Below are 19,924 nucleotides of genomic sequence, written 5' to 3'. Positions count from 1 at the left end.
GAAAGCAGATGTTATGGCTACTAAAAGGCCGTTTTCCAAGACAGAAATTTTAAATCACAAGTAGCAGCTGGTTGAAAGGACGGGCAGTTAGGGCAGCAAGAACCATATTCAAATCCCAAGGGGACAGGATGAGATAAAGGAGGCCTAAGGAGCCAAGCCCCTTTAAGGAAGGCCTTACAAAGTTTGTGAGACATCAATGAAGGTTCAAATGAAGCATGAAAATTAGAGTCGCCGCTAACTGAACCTTAATGGTAGAAACTGAAGAGCCCGACTGAAAAGGGAGGCCAGAAAATTCAGAACCTCCGATACTGGTGCAGTGAGAGGATCTATACAGAAGGCAAACCTTTTCCATTTACTGGAATAAAGTTTGATGGTGGAAGGTTTATGAGAAGAAGACAGTATGGACACCGTCCCGCGAAAGAGCATTGTCTCGGACTAAGGATGGAAGTGGAGTAACCATGCTGCCAACTTCAGGGACCTGAGATGACTGATGAGTCAACGAAACCATGGACCTTCTATCGCATGCCTCTGTAGGAAAGGAAACCAAACGGCAATCAAAATCATCTCGCTCTCCATGTAAATGGCCTTCTGTATCACCCTAATCTGTCCCTGAGAAGGAAACAGTGTGAAGAACTCTCTGCATTTCGCATTGTGAGGGCTGGCAAACAGGGATTTTCGCAGCTATACCCTGGTTGAGGTAAAAGAATGGTCCTGCTTAATCTGTCCGATCACATTGGACTTCCGGGTATGTGTTGCCATTAGAAAGCGGTTAGTAGATACCGCCCAGTGCCAAAGTCTCATGGCTTCTCTGCATAGTGGGTAAGACCTGGTTCCAGCTTGTCGGATAGGATAGTAACGGGCCCTGTGGGTACCAATAGTACCGCTCTCATCTCCAGGACATTGATATGCAAATCGTTTCCTGGATCTGCCATGTGCCTTGGACCCACCTGTCCAGGTAATGACCCACCCTACCTGGGAGGCCCAGAGTCACAGTGGCAACGGACGTTGAGGTATAAAGGGTCGGCCCTGGTCGAGATTTGATTGGAGAAGCCACCAATGCAGATCTCGGCAACTTTCCATGATTATGATTAAGTGGTTCAAGGGAAGTTCCTGATAAGACCATTGAACCAACAGTAGCCATTGTAAAATTCATGTGAAGTCTGGCCAAGGGAACTAAAACGCCATCGGGACGCCATCGAGCCCAACAGTTGTAGGATCCATGGGAGGGGAGACAGGATTTGACTTGATCTTGTAAGACCTGAATTCTTGCTGCATTCTTTTGTGTCTACGCTGAGATGGCTGTAGTACAGATTTTGCAAATTGAACGTGATCCCCAAGAAACGGACCAAGGTGAACGTGGCTCTGGCGCTTGGAGTAGTAGATGCTCGGAGGTGGCAGAAACACCTCGAATCCCAGACTTCTCAGGTGAGCAGTTACCACTGCCAGACACTTGGTGAACACCCTGGGGGCTGTGGTGAGACCAAAGGGCAGTGCTCGGAATTGGAAATGACTGACTCCGAGGCGGAAGCGTAAATGTCTCCTGGACTCTTGAGCTATGGGAATGTGATAGTAAGCGTCCTGGAGATCTATGGAGCACATCCATGCATCTTTTTCCAGCAAAGGAAGAATAGATTGAAGAGTGACCATTCGGAATATGGACTTCTTTACAAAACGATTCAATGAACTGAGGTCCAAAATGGGCCTGAAGTCCCCTGTCTTTTTTGGTACCAAAAATAATTTTGAGTAAGTTCCTGATCCGATCTGATCGATGGGGACAGGCTGGATGGCTCTTTTTTCTAGCAGCTTTGAAACCTCTAATGCTGCCTGATCCCGCTGACTGGGTGCGTCCGGGATTTCCCTTAAAGAAGGGGGTTTGTTGAAGGGATGATATATCCTCACGGTAAAACGCGAAGCACCCACTGATTATGGATTCCCAAGCTTGTGGGTGCGCCGCCAGCGACCCCGACTGGCTCGGAGTTGCACAGTCGGGCAACAACTCAGGAACGCTGGTTGTATGAAGAACCACAAAGGTCTCCAGAGTTACGGGGCCTCTGCCACCTCTGGGCCCCTGCCTCTGGAGGAATCACTGGGTGGAGTAGGGAAAGACTTCTGAGATTTTCTAAACCACATTTCCTCCTCTCCCAGCCTTGGGGTAAGGCCTAGAAGGAGGCGGAAAATCGCCCCTAACGGCAGTCAAAGTCTTGCCCTCCTGCAAGACCCGAGTTAGTGTGTCCTTCACCTTGGGTCCAAACAAAGATGACCCATGAAGAGGGGTAAGGAAGACTTGAAGGCCTCCGCCGGACGAACACAAAGCGTAACCAGGCTTGTCTCCTGAGGGCAACGCCTGTTCCCTGCTCTACGCCCCTTCGGCTTCCTGCATATGAAATGAGCCTCATGGACGAGTTAACAATAGAAAAGAGGTAGTCATCTGTGCCAACAGTCGGGCCAGCGCCTCAGGTAGGTTACCAACAAGAGAGTCATTTAGCTCTTTGAGAAGATCCCTTTGGAGCCTCGTAAAATGACATAAGTAGTTCAGCGACCAAGGGGCAAGAGGGTGAAGAGAGTGCGTCTTCCGTACCTATCCATGCTCCTAGAATCCTTATTAGGAGGATGAATAGACGTCAAGCCTCTGCCACGTCCTGCTGTGTGGCAGAAGCCACCACCAAAGCATCTACAGGCACACCCTTTGTGAGAAACTCCTTCTGGGGCTGACAAAATTTATTGGGCCCTTGAGCACCCGGTTCCACAGAATCAGGGTTTCCCAGCCCTTGAGAAACCAAATCAAGGAGTTCATTGAAGGCGGAGACACCCAGGAGGCAGAAGGCTGGGCCCCAAAGGCCTTGAGGAAGACTGACTCCTCAGCTGAAGGAGTCACCTCTGTCTCAGAATCTTCAAGATATCTGAGAAGGAGATATCATCCGAAGATGATTTGGGGACCCTTCCATCGAGGTCAGTATCCGATGTAACAGACTCATCTTGAGTCGGGGAGTTCCTCTTACACAATTTCTTTTCTGGGGTTCGGGTCAGTCCGCAGTTTCGGACGACCACGGAAAGAAACCCGATGGGGGGTATCCTCAGGCCCTGGGGCCCGCTGCCGGGGCTGCAACACAACAGAGGCACCAGTCTCCAAATCTAGGGACGGTGAGGTAGAATCTTGCTGAACCGGCAAAGGCATGGCCAGCGCTCCTCATGGCCTCAAAGGCGGACCTCCAGAATCCAAGGAGGTCACTGGTCAATTCCAGCAGCCAATGCTCGAGAGGAAGACTAGGCACCAAGCACCCAGTCCCAAAGTGTTCTAGTACCAAACCCTGAACCGAGGACAGGTAGGGAAGCACATCGAGTCGGAGACCTCGACCTGGTCTCTGCTCCGACCCGTATGCTCCGCTTTGCTCCACCACCACCGACTCCAATGGCTCCGAGGAGGTTGGAGGAGGAATCAAATGTGTTGGAGGGCTAACTGTGCTGGAGCGAGACCAATTTAGTAAACACTGGAGATTGGAATAGCCTCTGTAAAACCCTATCCAGGTCCGAATCTGAAAGTCTCGATGATTTAGAGGAGGTAGACAATCGAGAAGACTTTCCTCTCGGCTCCAGGGAGAGGCTCGCACAATGCCCAATGCTATGGCCCGAGCTCCACACCGCATGGACCACCATGCCATTGGAACCGATGGAGGTGATTCACCTCTCGACTACAACTTGCGGCTCCCAAGACAATGGAGCCGGGTAGAGGTACTCGAGGGCAGACTTTCTTCCCCCCGCCCCAAGTCAGTGGAGCCGAGGAAGAAGAGGTCAATTTTGTCTTTTAAAGTCGGCCCGACGGACTTGTCGGAGCCGGCGATCTTTTCTTTGGAAGCAACAGGAAGATCTAAGGCTTCCTCAAAGAAGGCTTGATAAGCCCTTTCAATATTAATTTGTTCTCTTGAAGAACTCTAGATGAGAACATGACAGACGCTAAGTCTCTTGCAGATGTTTCCGCCACAAACAATAAACACATACTGAATGACTCTCTGTAATGGACATTTTATATTTGCACCGAGTGCATTTTTAAAACCTGACTTTTGTTCCTTAGACATGATACAGGCCACAACAAGTACAAACTCTAAGGAAATACTACTCTACCACAACAAGTATAGTACTATACACAAAAGCCAACTGAAAAGCGAGACACACTGCTGAAAGTACTGATGAAAGTTTACCTCACAACAATTTAAACAAGTTAAACGCCCAAAGCCCTCTAATTTAAATGGGCTTTGCCGGAAAAACAACTAACCAAAAGTTAATAAAAAAAAAAAAAAAAAACAATTAGCACTCACAGGTAGGGCAAGGCCTCTAACTTAAACGGGCCTTGCCCGACTGAACAAATTAAATTTCTGGAAACAAGCACTCAACAATCAGAAATAACAAGAAATAGCTGTTAAAACAGCTGTTTGGTTAATATGGACAAAAATTCCCTAGGTCAAGGACCAATAAGGTAAAAATAACCACTTAGCTCCAGCCAAGTCGAGACCACGTCCAGCTTGTTAAGCGGCAAACGAGATCTGGGGAAGCAGGTGTAGTGCATCCTGGGATAGGCCCAGCCAATGAGACTAGTGCTAGTATATGTTTGCGAGGTCGAGCCGATGGAACCCATATGTTGTGAATGTAGGCGAGATAGGATCCCATTACATCCAAGCGTTCTTGCCCAGCATGGGCAGTAGCTGTTGCAAAGTCAGCATTTTGAATTTTGGGATGTCCAAGAACATGTTCAAAAACGATAAGTCCAGTATTGGACGCCAGGCATGGTCTTTTCTGGGTACCAGGAACAGTCTTGAATAAAACCCTTGTCCTTTTTCCTGTTCTGGTACTGGTTGAATGGCCCCCATATCCATGAGGGATGTCACTTGTTTCTGTGCCTCTGCCCATTGATTTTGTGGCAGATCTGGCCAACCGTTTGGAAATGGCAAAGTATGGAAATTAAATCTGTACCCCTGGGATGCTATGTTTAATACCCACTTGTCCTGGGTAATTAACTGCCAATTTTGAGCATGAGGTGCTAATTTTCCCCCCACTGGGGCTGCCAAAAGATAAGTGCTTGGTAATGGTAGAGGGAAGTCATTGAGACTGCTTACTGTAGGGTTGTGCTTTGTTTCCTCCAGATTTGGAGGTAGAGGCACCCCATTGTTTTCATAGGTTCATTGGTTAGTACTAGGCTAGCTACCCTTGTGGGCCACTTTAAGCCTAGCCAATTGCCCAATGTGAGAATCAAACCCTGCACCTTGTGTCTGTAAGGTAAACACCTTAACCATTATGTCAGCCTTCCATCCCCTGTAAGAACCCTGTGATTGGTATCTAGAGCCTTTTGAGCGCCTGTATTTGCCTTGTGAGGCTCTGTTGGACACAGGAAAGGACCAATTTTTAGTAGGCCAGTGTCTACTGAACGTAGGTGGCTGCCCTTGTAAGAAATCTTTTACAGCTTGCATAGATTTAGCTTTGTCTTCCATTTTCTTTAAAACCTCTTCAGCCCTATTACCAAACAAAGTATCATGCTGTAAAGGTGCATCCAACAATTTAGCCTCAACATGATCAGGCAGATTTTGCTTCTTGAGCCAGGCATGCCTTCTAATCACAGATACAGTAATTGCGGCCCTGCAAGAAGCCTCCAAGGAATCAAAACCACATTGCACATTGTAAAGTATCTTTCCAACCTGTTCTGCTGCATGCAATAATTCCTGTAATTCTTTATTTTACACACAATCAGAAATCAACATCATTTTCTGTTTCAATAAGCACATAACATGCTGTTGATATTTAAGCATGTGAAACTGACAGTTTAAGGCCCTAATTGCCAAGGTTGCAGACGTATAAACTTTCTTTCCCCATCTATCCAGTACCCCGGAATCTCTATCAGAGGGGGTAGGATTTTTGGCTGTAGAGGCCTTTACATCTTTGGGATCCTGTGAGATAGTTTCAGGATCAGCAGCAGGGTTTTTGAATAAAAATTTGTGGGAGTCAGGAACCCTGTAATACCTGTCTAGCTTACTAGGAGCCGGAGGTAAGGAATCAGGAGCCATGCTCGATTCCGAAAACACATCATACACAATGTCTAATACAGGAGGTATAGCCAAAGGCCTATGCTGAGGAAGAAGAAGAAAATTCCTAAGCCTCTTTTTTGATTCAGAGAAATCCTGACTCTCCCAATGAAAATACTCCCTTAAAGTATGCAAGGTTTCTCCAAAAGAATAATCCTCAGGAGGATATGCAGATGGAATGGACTCTTCTGCATCTGAATCCTCATAGGGTGGTATAGAAAATTCCTTATCAGAAGAGGAATCAGAAGAAATAGAAAAGTACAGTTTTGTACCTACCATAAATGTAGATGTCCGATAGGTATGCATCTGCAGTCATCACATATGGGCTTGTCCTGCCTCAGGCAGCCCTTCGGTCGGCCGGATTCCAAAGTCTGGGTCCGGCGTCGGCTGATGTCGCCCTTTCCCCGATGTCAGAGCACCTGGGGTATAAAAGCGTCAGCCGACGCCATCTTCCTCAGTGTTTCTTGCCCCAGATGCCAGGTGCCCTCAAAGGAAGGCTAAATTTGGAGAAATGCAATAAATTCCAAACATGCACAGAAATATATATATGTGTGTGTGTATATAGATATATATATATATATATATATATATATAGATATATATATATATATATATATATATATATATATATATATATACATACATATATATATATATCTCTATATACATCTATATATAAAACAAATACACCATAATAGATAACCCCAGCTAGCTATGAGAGGGAAAAGTACCCAATGAATACCAAAGAGGGGAAGGAAGGAGGGTAAACCTGACTGCAGATGCATACCTATCGGACATCTACATTTATGGTAGGTACAAAACTGTACTATGTCCTTCAAGGATGCATCTGCAGTCATCACATATGGGTAGAATACCATAGCCAATCTGGGGGTGAAGGATCTATGTAAAGGACGGTGTAGCTAAAATGCCCTGCAGGACTGCCGTAGCAAAGCCTGCTCTGGATCTGGAATATAAAGGTAAATTGTAATGCTTGGAAAATGTATGCACGGAGCTCCATGTAGCAGCTTCTAAAATGTCCTTGGTAGCCACCCCTCTTAAGAAGGCTGTGGAGGTGGCTGTGGCTCTGGTGGAATGAGGTCTAATGTTAGCTGGCACAATTTTTCCATGAAAGGAATAACAAAAATGAATGCAATTACCTATCCATTTTGAAATTGTCTGTTTGGAAATTGCTTTTCCTTGTGCACCAGCAGCATATGCTACCAACAGCTGGTCAGTTTTTCTGTAGCTTTTAGTTCTGTCCAAGTAGTAGCGCAACTGCCTGTGTATGTCCAGGGTGTGCAGAAGTTTCTCCCCTTTGTTTTGTGGATTTGGAAAGAAGGTAGGTAGGTGAATAGCTTGGTTTAATGAGACCCTGGATACCACCTTTGGCATAAATGAAGGTTTGGTTCTCAATGAGACTCTGTCCTGATGAAAAATAAGAAATGGCTGTACTGCCATGAGGGCCTGTAACTCAGATACTCTTCTTGCTGAGGTTATGGCCAGAAGGAAGGCAGTCTTCCAAGACAGGAACTGTAGTTCTGCAGATGCTGCTAGTTCAAAGGGAGGCAGAGTTAGCTTTTCCAGCATGAAGTTAAGGTCCCAAGTAGGCACTGGAGGTTTCCTTGGAGGATTGATGTTTTTAATTCCTCTTGGAAACTGTCTTAGGAGAGGATGAGAAAAGACAGGTGGATCAGTATTGTACTCTGCTGAAATTGCTGAAGCATGAATTTTAATGGAAGAGTAAGACAGGCCATTGTGGAGCATTTCTGCCAAGTATTTCAGGATATGTGCCATGTTCATCACTGTCACATCTAGGCCCTTTGTGGTGCTCCAAGTGTGAAATCTTTTCCATTTTGCTGAATATGCCTTTCTTGTGGAAGGCCGGCGAGCTTCCATGATGATATCCTTCACTCTCTTGGATAGCTTATCCTGAGGAGGAGTCAATGTATTTTCCAGGCTGTTAGTTGCAAGGTTTTCAGGTTGAAATGCAGAGTTTTGTAATTGTGTTGTGTCAGGAGAAGTGGTCATTGAGGAAGAGGCCATGGTTTCGTGCATGACATGCTCTTTAACAGTGGGTACCAGTGCTGTCTTGGCCAGTCCGGAGCTATCAGAATCACTTTTGGCTGCTCTGTCCTGATCTTCAGTAAGACCTTGGTCATTAATGGAAGAGGTGGAAATGCATACACTGTTAGAGTTCTCCAGCTGAAAGAGAGGGCGTCCACTTTCCATGCTTGTGGGTGGTATATCCTTGAGCAGAATTTCTTCAGCTGATGATTGTGGGGGGAGGCAAAAAGATCTATGTCCGGCCTTCCCCATGATTGTGTTATCTGTAGGAAGATGTCTGGGTGCAGCATCCATTCGTGTGCATCCATGATATTTCTGCTTAAGCTGTCCGCCAGTATATTGTCTTTTCCTGGCACAAACTGGGATTGCAGCTCTATATTTAGTTTCAAGGAAAGTTCCCATATATTCATTGCCAGTCTGCAAAGAGGGTAGGAATGGGTGCCTCCTTGCTTGTTTATGTACCACATAACTGTGGTGTTGTCTGTCCTTATTAGCAGGTGGCCTTAATGCAGAAAGAGTTTGAAGGACTCGATTGCATGTATCACTGCCAGCATTTCCTTTTGGTTTATGTGCATGCGTAGCTCCTTTTGTGACCATAGTCCTTGAATACATCTGCCCTCCATGTGTGCTCCCCAACCGTGGTCTGAAGCGTCGGTTGTAATGGTTTGGCTGGCTATTGGTTTGCTGAAGGGCAAACCCCTGTTTGACTGGCTTGCTTGAGCCCACCACAGAAATTCCTTTTGGAGGCATGGAATGAGTGGGATCAAAGTTTCTAAGCTGTGACTGTGCTGAGTCCATAAACTCCTTAGGTACCATTGTAGTTTCCTCATATGCAGCCTTGCTTGTGGAATCAGAAGAATGCAAGATGCCATGTAACCCAGGGCCTGCAGGATTTTCCTTGCAGTCAGCTGAGTTTGTCTTGTCAGATTCTTGAAGTAATCCGGTAGTTGTCTTTGTTTTTCTTCTGTGAGAAAAGCCATTTGGGTGGTTGTGTCTAGATCCGCACCCAGAAAAGTTATTCTTTGGGATGGGACAAGTCTTGATTTGTGAATGTTGACTGTATATCCCAAAGTCTGCAGTAGGTGGATGGCATAATTCAAGTCCTTTACCAAAGTTTGTTGGCTGTCCGCTTGTATAAGGCAGTCATCCAGATATGGGTATATTTGAAACCCATGAAGTCTGCAGTGTGCAATTACTGATGCCAGGCATTTCGTGAATACTATGGGCGCAGTAGATAAGCCAAAGGGCAATGCTGAGAATTGATAATGCTCTGAACCTGCAAGAAATCTGAGGTATCTTCTGCAACTTTGTCTGATAGGGACATGCAGGTATGCCTCCTTGAGGTCTAGAGTCACCAGCCAAGACCCCTTGCCCAGCATGGGAAGGAGTTGCTGTAGAGTCAGCATTTTGAATTTTGGCACAATGAGATAAGTATTCAGTGCGGACAAGTCGAGAATAGGCCTCCATTGATTTTCTTTTCTTGGAACAAGGAATAATCTGGAATAAAATCCTTGGCCTTGTTCTGAAAGAGGAACCTTTTCTATAGCTTTCATTTGCATTAAGTTGGAGATTTGTTTCGAAGCCTCTGCCCTTTGATTTGGTGGCAGGTCCGGCATGCCCTTTCTTTTTGGCAATGTGTGAAAATGGAACCTGTATCCTTTGTCTATTATTTGCAGTGTCCATTTGTCTCTTGTAATACTGTGCCAATTTTCTGAGGATAAAGAAAGCTTTCCGCCCAAAGGTGCTTCTAATTGAGCCCTGGTTGGCGGAGTCAAAGCAAAGACATTGAGTCTGTCCTTGTGCAGCAGTTGTAGGTCCTGCACTACCTCTCTGGTTGGGAGGCTGCTATTGACGTCCTCTGTAGGAGCCTCTAGCTTGCCCTCGACCTCTGGCATGCCTGTTCTTGCCTCTCTGAAATCTTTCTGTGTCCGGAAAGGACCAATTCTTGGTAGGCCAATTTCTGCTGAATCTTGGTGGTTGGACTTGTAGAAAATCTTTGACTGTTTCTACAGAATTTGCCTTTTCCTCAAATTTCTTTAAGACCTCCTGAGCAGTGGAGCCAAATAACTTTTGCTTTTCCAGTGGAGCATCCAGAAGCTTAGCTTTAACATGGTCTGGCAGAGATTGTTCCTTCAGCCAAGCATGCCTACGTATGACTGCACCTGTCATAGCTGACCTACATGAAGCTTCCAATGCATCATAACCACACTGTAAGAAATGGCTGCTAACCTGTTGGGAGTTATGTTCCAGATCCTGAAGTGATTTGCGATCTAGGGGTTCAGGTGAAAACAGTTTCTTATGCAATTCATCTAACAAATACTCTTGGTACTGTATCATATGAAAATGACAATTTAATGCCCTCATAGAAAGAGTAGCAGAAGTATACACTTTTTTACCCTATCTCTCTAAAGCCCTGGACTCCCTTTCAGAGGGGAGAGGATTTTTAGTTGTGGCAGCTGCAACCCCTTTAGGGCCCTGGGAAATAGTTTCTGGATCAGCAGAGTGGGCCTTGTAAAGAAAATGATGCGAGTCCGGGACCCTGTAGTACCTATCGGGTTTGACAGGGGCCGGAGGAAGAGTGTCAGGGGTTATGCTAGACTCAGAGTACACATCATCAATGACATTCAATACAGGAGGAATAGCCAAAGGTCTATGCTGAGGTAAATGTAGAAAAGTTCTTAATCTTATCCTGGAATCAGAGAATTCCTGGCCCTGCCATTTGAAATGCTCTCTCACAGTGTGAAGGGTCTCCCCGAAGGATAGTTCTTCAGGAGGGGAGGCCAAGGGGATAGATTCCTCTGCATCAGAATCCTCGTAGGCCGAAAAAGCCTCCTCCTGGTAGTCCGAGAGAGCAGAGCCATCAGAGGCCTCCTCTGAGGAGTGGGGATCAGAGGGCTCGACCCTGGGCCTTTTGTCTAGAGGAGGTTGAGAGCCCCTGTCCGGATGGGGTTGAGAGCCCCTAATTAAGGAAATAAGGTCCTCTGCTAAGGTTAGAATCTGTGAACTTGTAGTGGGTCCCTGAGGAATAACCCTGGGAGGCATAGCTTTTGTGTGTTTAGCAGCTTTAGCCCTGGTGAATGCCTTTATGGACATGGATGCAGGAGGCCTGGCTGCACCACGTGCTGGTGTAGTTTTGTCTAGAGGAATGGTGTCGGAAGTTTCCAAGACACCAGTTTCTGAAGGAAATTCAATAACCGACTCAGCAGGGGCCTCCGGGGCAGAGGTTGTCGGTTGAGCGGTTTCGGGTGTCAGAAGTACCAAGGACTCTGTTTCAGCTGAGACCGAAACACTCTCGGTAGGCCTGGCCGTGGTTTCAGCCGAAACCGCGGCCCACGTGTGTCGGTCCTTGTCCTTCCGTTTCTTTGTTAAATGTGAAGTCGGAGTCTCCGACGGCATATTGTACGAAAAACTAGCCCCAAAAAATTCCTCTGCAAACTCCGCCCGACGTCTAAGAGTGCGTCGGTTGAAGGAAGCACAGGCTGAACAGGCCGAGACGTCGTGGTCTGGACCTAGGCAGGGGAGGCAGTAAGAGTGGAAATCCTTATGAGGTATTTGTTTCCCACAAGTTAAGCAATTATTAACTTTATCTGACATCGGCTGAGGCAAGAAAGAGTCTCCAACGGGGTACTTAGCTTTTGAAGTCTTCGGTAGCTGAATTACAGGAGCTGGCCGACCAGCACTTGCGAACTGCTTCTGCTTCGGGCACCACGCAGCAAGAAAGACTGAGGAAGATGGACGCTTTTATACCCCAGGCGCTCTGACGTCGGGGAAAGGGCGACATCAGCCGACGCCGGACCCAGACTTTGGAATCCGACCGACCGAAGGGCTGCCTGAGGAAGGACAACCCATATGTGATGACTGCAGATGCATCCTTGAAGGACATCTTGATCTGAAGATTCATAATCAGTGTCTTGCCTAGACCTCTAAGCAAGAAGGTGGGGGGGAGGTTGTGAACCCCTGATCAAGGTAATTAAGACCTCAGCCATTTTAATCATCTGTTTTTTAGGCATAGGGGCCTGAGCACGTGGGCTCATGCATCATTTTTTTAGACTTAGAATTTGTTTTTGTCTGTTTTTGAAGCTGGCGTTGGTTTTACATAGAAATGTTGAGGCCTGAAAACACCCTCAGAAGCCGGTGCCTGCTCGGTAGCTCCGGACCCATCCGAGGGAGAGACATCCGCAGGTACAATACTCTGAGAATCTCGAGGCATGGGTCTCGGTAGAGGCCTGCGACTCAAATGTAGCAGGTATCAGGGGCTGCGAAAGCGCCTCACAGAGTACCAGCAAACAGGTGACTAGCTTAGGAGAAGTTTCAGCGCCAGTTTTTGACCTGGACGGTCTGTCTCTGTCTTTTTCTTTGCATTTTTTGTGAACTCCGGTAGTCGGACTGCTATCCGACGACATTTCACGGTTATTAAATCTGGATCCAAAATATTTTGGAGCAAAAATATACCGACGCTTAATAGTGCATTGGTTAAATCTAGCACAAAACTGACAGCAAGGCACCTTATGATCAGGGCCTAGGCAAGAAATACAATTCAAATGAAAATCCTTATGACGTATTTGCTTCCCACAAGTAATGCAATTACTAACTTTTACTGACATCGGTAGGAGCAAGAAAAAGCTTCCCCAACGGGGTACTTAGCTTTAATTGAAGACTTTGGTTCTGAAACTCGAATGCGAAAATTTCAGGAGTTGGCCGACAGGCACTTGCAAACTGCTTCTGCTTTGGGCACTGCATGGCAAGAAAGACTAAATAAAATGGCGTCGGCTGCATGTTTTATACCCCTGACGAACTGACGTCATGGAAGAGGAGACGGCAACTGACGCAGGACCCAAGACTTTGATATTCAGGCTGACTGAGGGCAACCTGCCAGCAGATTACCCAAATGTAATGACTGCAACAGTGAAACATGAAGAACATCTAAAGGTGTTTGCAAATGATAGTTTAGAAGATATAACAGTTCTACACATATTAGAATCTTGAGAAAGATACCTTATCACTGTTGTAAAATTTAGCAGCAGTCTTTTCAGGTGAAAGTTTGGGAGGAATTTTAGAGGCACCACTAGAACGATTAGTAGCTCTGCCTGTTATACCCTTAACATTTTACAGCACAGCATGGGGTGAATTCTCTCATTCCTTCAACTTCATCCTTCCCTTTTTTTTCTCCCTCTTTCTCTCTACTTATTCATAACAGAATCACCTTTAGTAGCTAAATGCTTAACCTAAAAGTTGACTGCTCCATCTTAGAGCAGTGGTTGGAGTCGAAACATCACTAGGAGCTGAAGCAGAACCATGTCCCATCCTGACCCTTTATTCTTTCTGTCCTTAACAGTAAAAGGAGTGAAATGACAGACATTACAATTAGCAGTAGACTGTTCTTCACTTAAATAACAGATACAAAAGTTATGACTACCTGAAGATGGAATTTTGTAACCACATATGCCCATTCATACTGAAAATATTTTTCACACAAGCCAGCGATTTTCAAATGATATAGCCTAGGACTATCTAGCTCAAATTGCTGCAAAAAATATGTGAAAGGGGAGGAGCTAGTGAACTGGAAAAGATTCAGTTGTCAAGCCTTTTAATGTCCGACAAATTTAACACCAACCTCATGAATAACCCCTGAGCTTCTCATCCTGCATCCTCTCAAATGACTAATTTACTTCCCCCTAACAACTCTGGAGGAACTTAGAGTCGAGCAGCTGCCCAATTGGCCCACTTTTCAAGTTCTGGGTGGGGGTAGGGGGTGACTATCAAGCAGTGGGAATTGGGACATCATATTTCACAGTCTTTTTTTTTTTCTTTTTTCTTTTTATAAACTTCTTACAGTTTTAGTCTCCCTGTGATGCCCATAAATATCAAAGAAGGGGTTGGACAACTGGGAACTGTGAAAAGATTCTACCATGGACAGTGTGCCTAGACATGCACACCAAACTCTCTTCCATCTAAGTGAGAAAAGCAGGCACAGTATCATCATTCCTCTCTTCCACACCCTCCACCAGCTCCTTCAGTACCTGAGCTGCCGGCAGCAGGCTCACTCACAAACACAATCTAGCCTCCATGCAAAGTACTGAACCAGTGCTGACCAATTTCATAAACAAAAATTACAGCTTCAAACTTTAGGTGGAACAAACAAGATAGACGTACAAAATCAATTCAATTTTTGTTAAGTTTCATTGCCAAACACTAGTAAGACAAACATTTTTTACTTTACATTGCCTAAAGCACTGAGATCCACCTCTCGCTGCAAAGGACATTCAGAAAGGAAGAAAAGATGTAACACACACAGTTCCACAAGACAAAAAAATAGATGTACTAGTAACATGGAACAATAAGGCACATGTTAACTGGAAAATGATACAAGTTACACAAACAGTGCTTTTACCAAGGACAAGTAAGAGAAATGGAGTTAAAGTACGAAGCAGGAAATGTGAGGCAACTGAAAAGGGTATGACTTCAGAGTGACTGAATGGATTTTTTTTCCCATGGAAATAAAAAGTACAGTTGTGTACCTACCATAAATGTAGATGTTAGAGTGTCTTCACTGTTGCAGTCATTACTCTTGGGTTAACCTGCTGGAAGGCTACCCTCAGTCGGCCAGAATTCCAAACTCTAGGTCCGGCATTGGTTGCTGTCGCCTCTTCCCTGGCGTCAGTGCGCCAGGGGTATAAAAGATGCAGCCAACGCCATTTTCTTCAGTTTTTCTTGCCCCAGATGTCAGGTGCCCCCAAATTGGTAGGCTGAAAAATATGCCAATAAAAATGCATGCACAAAAATAACATTTTCTTCATCTACAAGCAAATATACCAAAAAGGTTGTATAGGGTAGAGAAGTGCAGATAAGTCCGAGCAAAGAAAAGGGGGATGGAGGTTGGTTAACCTGGACTGCAACAGTGAATGCACTCGAACATCTACATTTATGGTAGGTACACAACCGTACTATGTTCATCGTGTTTCACTGTTGCAGTCATTACTCTTCGGTTGAATCCCAAAGCTGAGGATGGGTGGCTGGGCTAAATAGGATTAGGAGAGGCTATGAAGACCTGCAGAACTACAGTGGCAAAGTCTACTCTGGACTTAGAGTAAAGAGGTAAGTGGTAGTGCTTTTTGAAGGTGTGCACTGAACTCCAAGTTGCAGACTCTAAGATATCTTTGGTTGGTACTCCTCTGAGGAAGGCTGCTGAAGTGGCTGCTGCTCTGGTGGAATGAGGCCTAATGCCCTTAGGCACTGATTTGCCATGTTGAAAATAGCAGAAGCGAATGCAATGGCCTACCCATTTAGAAATAGTCTGTTTTGAGATCGCCTTTCCTTGTGATCCTACAGCATATGACACTAAAAGTTGCTCAGTCTTTCTGAAAGCTTTAGTTCTAATCAAGTAGAAGCGTAACTGCCTGTGTATGTCCAAAGAATGCAGAATTTTCTCACCCTTGTTCTGTGGATTTGGATAAAAGGTAGGCAAGTGAATGGTTTGGTTGGAGCCACACTGGACACCACCTTAAGCATAAATGTAGGGTTGGTTCTCAGAGAAACCCTGTCTTGATGAAAAATGATGAAAGGTTCCACAGCCATTAGTGCTTGTAACTCCAAGACTCGCCTTGCAGAGGTTATTGCTAGGAGCAGAGCTGTTTTCCAGGATAAGAATTTTATATCTACTGTTGATGCTGGCTCGAAAGGAGGCAGTGTGAGTTTTTCCAAAACATAATTGAGGTCCCAGGCCAGAATTGGTGCTCTCCTTGGAGGCCTAATGTTTTTGGCCCCTTGAGGTACTGCCTTATTAAAGGATGAGAAGAGATGGGTGGTTCCGTATTGTAGTGGGCTGAAATGGTAGAGGCATGAATCTTAATTGATGAGAAAGAAAGGCCTTTGTTCAGCATCTCAGTTAGGTATTGTAAAATCTGAGGGATATTTGGTACATACGTATCAATGCCTTGTTCCTGGTTCCAAGCACAGAATCTCTTCCATTTTTCTGCATAAGATTTTCTGGTACTGGGCCTCCTGGCCTCCAAGATAACATCCATAACAACTTTTGAAAGAGGAGTGTTCTGAATGGCTACATTATCTGCCATGCTGCAAGATTTACGGTCCTGAGTTGGCTGTGCAGGATCTGATTGTTTTGTTGGGTCAGCAAGTGAGAAGTTTGAGGCAATATCCATGCTGGACCTTGAGACAAGCTCTTTAGGATTGGGTACCAGTGCTGGAGTGGCCAATCTGGTGCTATCAGTATAATTTTTGGCTTATCTTGTCTGACCTTTAGGAGTACCCTGGGCAGGAGAGGCAATGGGGGAAAAGCGTATACTGTTAGATTTTTCCAGCTGAAGGATAGGGCGTCCAATTTCCATGCTTGCTTGTGGTAAATCCTTGTGCAAAATCTCTGCAATTGGCAGTTGTGAGGGGGGCAATAGATCTAAGTATGGGCATCCCCATTTCCTTATTATCATGCTGAAGACTTGTGGACCCAGTTTCCATTCGTGGGGATCCATGAGGTTTCTGCTTAGTTCGTCTGCCAGAGTATTTGTCCTTCCCTGGCAGGAACTGTGCTTGCAGGTGAACTTGAAAAGCCAATCCTGTGTCCCATAAGGTCATTGCTTGCCTGCAGAGGGGGTAGGAATGTGTACCTCCCTGCTTATGTACCACATGACCGTAGTGTTGTCTGTCTTTATCAGTAACTGTCCTGGGTGAAGCAGGTCCTTGAAAACTGTCAGGGCATTTTGAACAGCTAGCATCTCTTTTTGATTGATGTGAAGATGCATCTGGTTTGCAGGCCATGTGTCCTGGATACATTTTCCTGCCATATGGGCCCCCCAGGCATAATCTGATGCATCCTTTGTCAGTGTCTGTCTGTGGTTAAACTGAATGGCAGACCCTTGTTGTGGTGACAGGCTTCTGCCCACCATCGAAACTCCTGTTGCAGGCAGGGAAAGAGTGCAATTACTGTCTCCAGGCTGTGGGGAGTCCACACACTTTTTAGATACCATTGTAGTTTCCTCATATGCAGTCTGGCATATGGAATTTGTAGAATGCAGGATGCCATGAAACCCAAGGCCTGCAGGATTTTCCTTGAAGATAAGCGGGTTTTTGTTGTCACTTTCTTGAAGTAAGTAGTCAGTTGCTTTTGTTTGTCTGGCATGAGATAAGCCATCTGGGCAGTTGTATTTAAACTTGCACCCAGAAATATTATCTCTTGAGAAAGCACTAGTTTTGATTTCTTTTCGTTTAATGTGTACCCTAGGCCAATTAGTAATCTTTTTACAAATGCTAGATGCGTTAGAAGAATGTCTTTGTTCTCTGCTTGAATTAGGCAGTCATCCAAGTAGGGATATATTTGAATTCCTTTTTGTCTGCAAAACGCAATTACTAATGCCAGGCATTTTGTGAAGACCCTGGGCACAGTAGATAAGCCAAAGGGCAGTGCAGAGAATTGGTAATGCATTGAGCCAGCTATGAATCTGAGGGATCTTCTGCAAGATTGTCTGATTGGGACGTGAAGGTCTGCCTCTCTTAGGTCCAAAGTTATGAGCCATGCCTTCTTGCCCAGCATGGGCAGTAGCTGCTGTAGAGTCAACCTCTTGAATTTTGGAACTTCCAGAAACGTATTTAGTATAGACAGGTCCAGTATTGGTCTCCAAGGTTTTGTCCTTTCTGGGTACTAGGACAAGTCTGGAGTAAAATCCTTGCCCCTGCTCTTGTTGTGGTACTTGCTGAATGGCCCCCATGTCCATGAGGGTTATAATTTGTTTTTGTGCCTCTGCCCATTGATTGTGTGGCAGGTCTGGCATACCTTTTGACCTTGGTAGAGTGTGAAAATGGAACCTGTAGCCTTGGGACACTATGTTCAGGATCCATTGGTCTTGGGTATCCATTTGCCAAATTTGATGAAAAAAGTGCTATTTTTCCCCCAAAGGGGGCTGCCAATAGAGAAGTGCTTGGATCTGGTATAGGAAAGTCATTGGGACTGTTTGCTGTAAAGCTATGATTTGTCTTCTCCGCTTCTGGAGGTAGGAGCACCCCATTGTTTAGGCCTGTATGAGCCTTGGGGCTGAGATCTGCCTCTGGGATGCTTGTATAGTACAGTTTTGTACCTACTATAAATGTAGATGCTCGAGTGTATACACTGCTGCAGTCATTACACTTGGGTTATCCTGCCGTCAGGCGGTTCCCCAGTCAGCCTGAGTTCCAAAGTCTTGGTCCAGCGTCAGTTGCTGTCACCTCCTCCCTGACGTCAGTGTGACGGGTATATAAGATGCAGCCGATGCCACTTTCTTAAGTTTTTCTTGCCCCAGATGTCAGGTGCCTCTAAATAGGTAGGCAATTACAATTGCTAATAAAACATACATAAGAAAAGCAAAAAACAACTTACAGCTACCAGCAAATGCTCCCCACAGGTAGTAAGGGTAGAAGACATAGGTACGTGCCAGCCAGTAAGAGGGGAAGGAGGGAGGGTAACCTGGACTGCAGCAGTGTATATACTCGAACATCTACATTTATGGTAAGTACAAAAAGTAGAGTTTTGTACCTACCATAAATGTAGATGTTCGAGTGTTCACACTGCTGCAGTCATCACACTTGGGTTATCCTGCCGTCAGGCGGTCCCACAGTCGGCCAGAGTTCCAAAGTCTTGGTCTGGCGTTGGTTGCTGTCGCTTCTTCCCTGACGTCAGTGCGCCAGGGGTATATAAGATGCATCCGACGCCATTTTCTTCAGTTTTTCTTGCCCCAGATGTCAGGTGCCCCCAATAGCTAGGCAATACATATTGCTAATAAAAAATATATAAATAAAAATAAAACAATACCTTCAGTTACAAGCAAATACACAACAAAGGTTGTATAGGATAGAAAGGTATAAATAACTCCAGCTAGTTCAGAGGGGATGGAGGGAGGGTAACCTGGACTGCAGCAGTGTGAACACTCGAACATCTGCATTTATGGTAGGTACAAAACTGTACTATGTTCATCGTGTTACACTGCTGCAGTCATCACACTTGGGTTGAATCCCAAAACTAAGGATGGGTGGTGGAACTAAACAGGGTTTGGTGAGGCTAGTAGGCCTTGCAGAACTGCAGTGGCAAAGCCAGCTCTGGTTTTAGAGTATAGAGGTAAGTGATAGTGCTTGGTGAAGGTGTGCACTGAACTCCAAGTTGCAGCCTCCAAAATATCCTTGGTTGGTACCCCTCTGAGGAAGGCTGTTGATGTTGCTGTAGCCCTGGTGGAATGGGCCCTGATGTTGCCAGGCACAGATTTCCCATGGTGTGTGTAGCAGAAGTGGATACAATGTCCTATCCATTTTGAAATGGTCTGTTTTAAGATAGCTTTTCCTTGTGATCCTGCAGCATAGGATACAAAGAGCTGGTCAGATTTTCTGAAAGCCTTAGTTTTATCCAAGTAGTAACGTAATTGCTTGTGAATGTCCAAAGAGTGTAAGAGCCTTTCCCCTTTGTTCTGGGGGTTTGGATAAAAGGTGGGCAAATGAATGGTTTGGTTTAGGGCCACACTGGATACCACCTTTGGCATAAAAGAAGGGTTAGTTCGTAAAGAGACTCTGTCTTGATGAAAAATAATGAAAGGCTCCACTGCCATTAGGGCCTGTAGTTCTGAGACTCTTCGTGCTGAAGTTATTGCTAGCAGCAGGGCAGTTTTCCATGATAGGAACTGTAGACCAGCTGTGAAAGTTGGTTCAAAGGGCGGTAGTGTAAGTTTTTCCAAAACAAAGTTGAGATCTCAAGTTGGTGTTGGTGCTCTCCGGGGCAGTCTTATGTTCTTAGCCCCTCTGAGGAACTGTCTTAGTAATGG

General features: G+C 45.5%; 1 protein-coding gene across 6 annotated transcripts in view; it reads right to left on the bottom strand.

The window, feature by feature from the left end:
• Positions 1 to 19,924, bottom strand: part of ARHGEF1 (Rho guanine nucleotide exchange factor 1) — a 3,019,431-nt gene that overhangs the window by 1,302,086 nt on the left and 1,697,421 nt on the right. The gene's annotated exons all lie outside the window — the stretch shown is intronic.

The sequence above is a fragment of the Protopterus annectens genome, chromosome 8.part0 (assembly GCF_019279795.1).
Source record: "Protopterus annectens isolate FY-2018-M chromosome 8.part0, PAN1.0, whole genome shotgun sequence".
NCBI classification, from domain to species: domain Eukaryota; kingdom Metazoa; phylum Chordata; order Ceratodontiformes; family Protopteridae; genus Protopterus; species Protopterus annectens.
The sequence above is the reverse complement of the archived record's forward strand: the minus strand, read 5'-3'. Positions and strand labels throughout refer to the sequence as shown.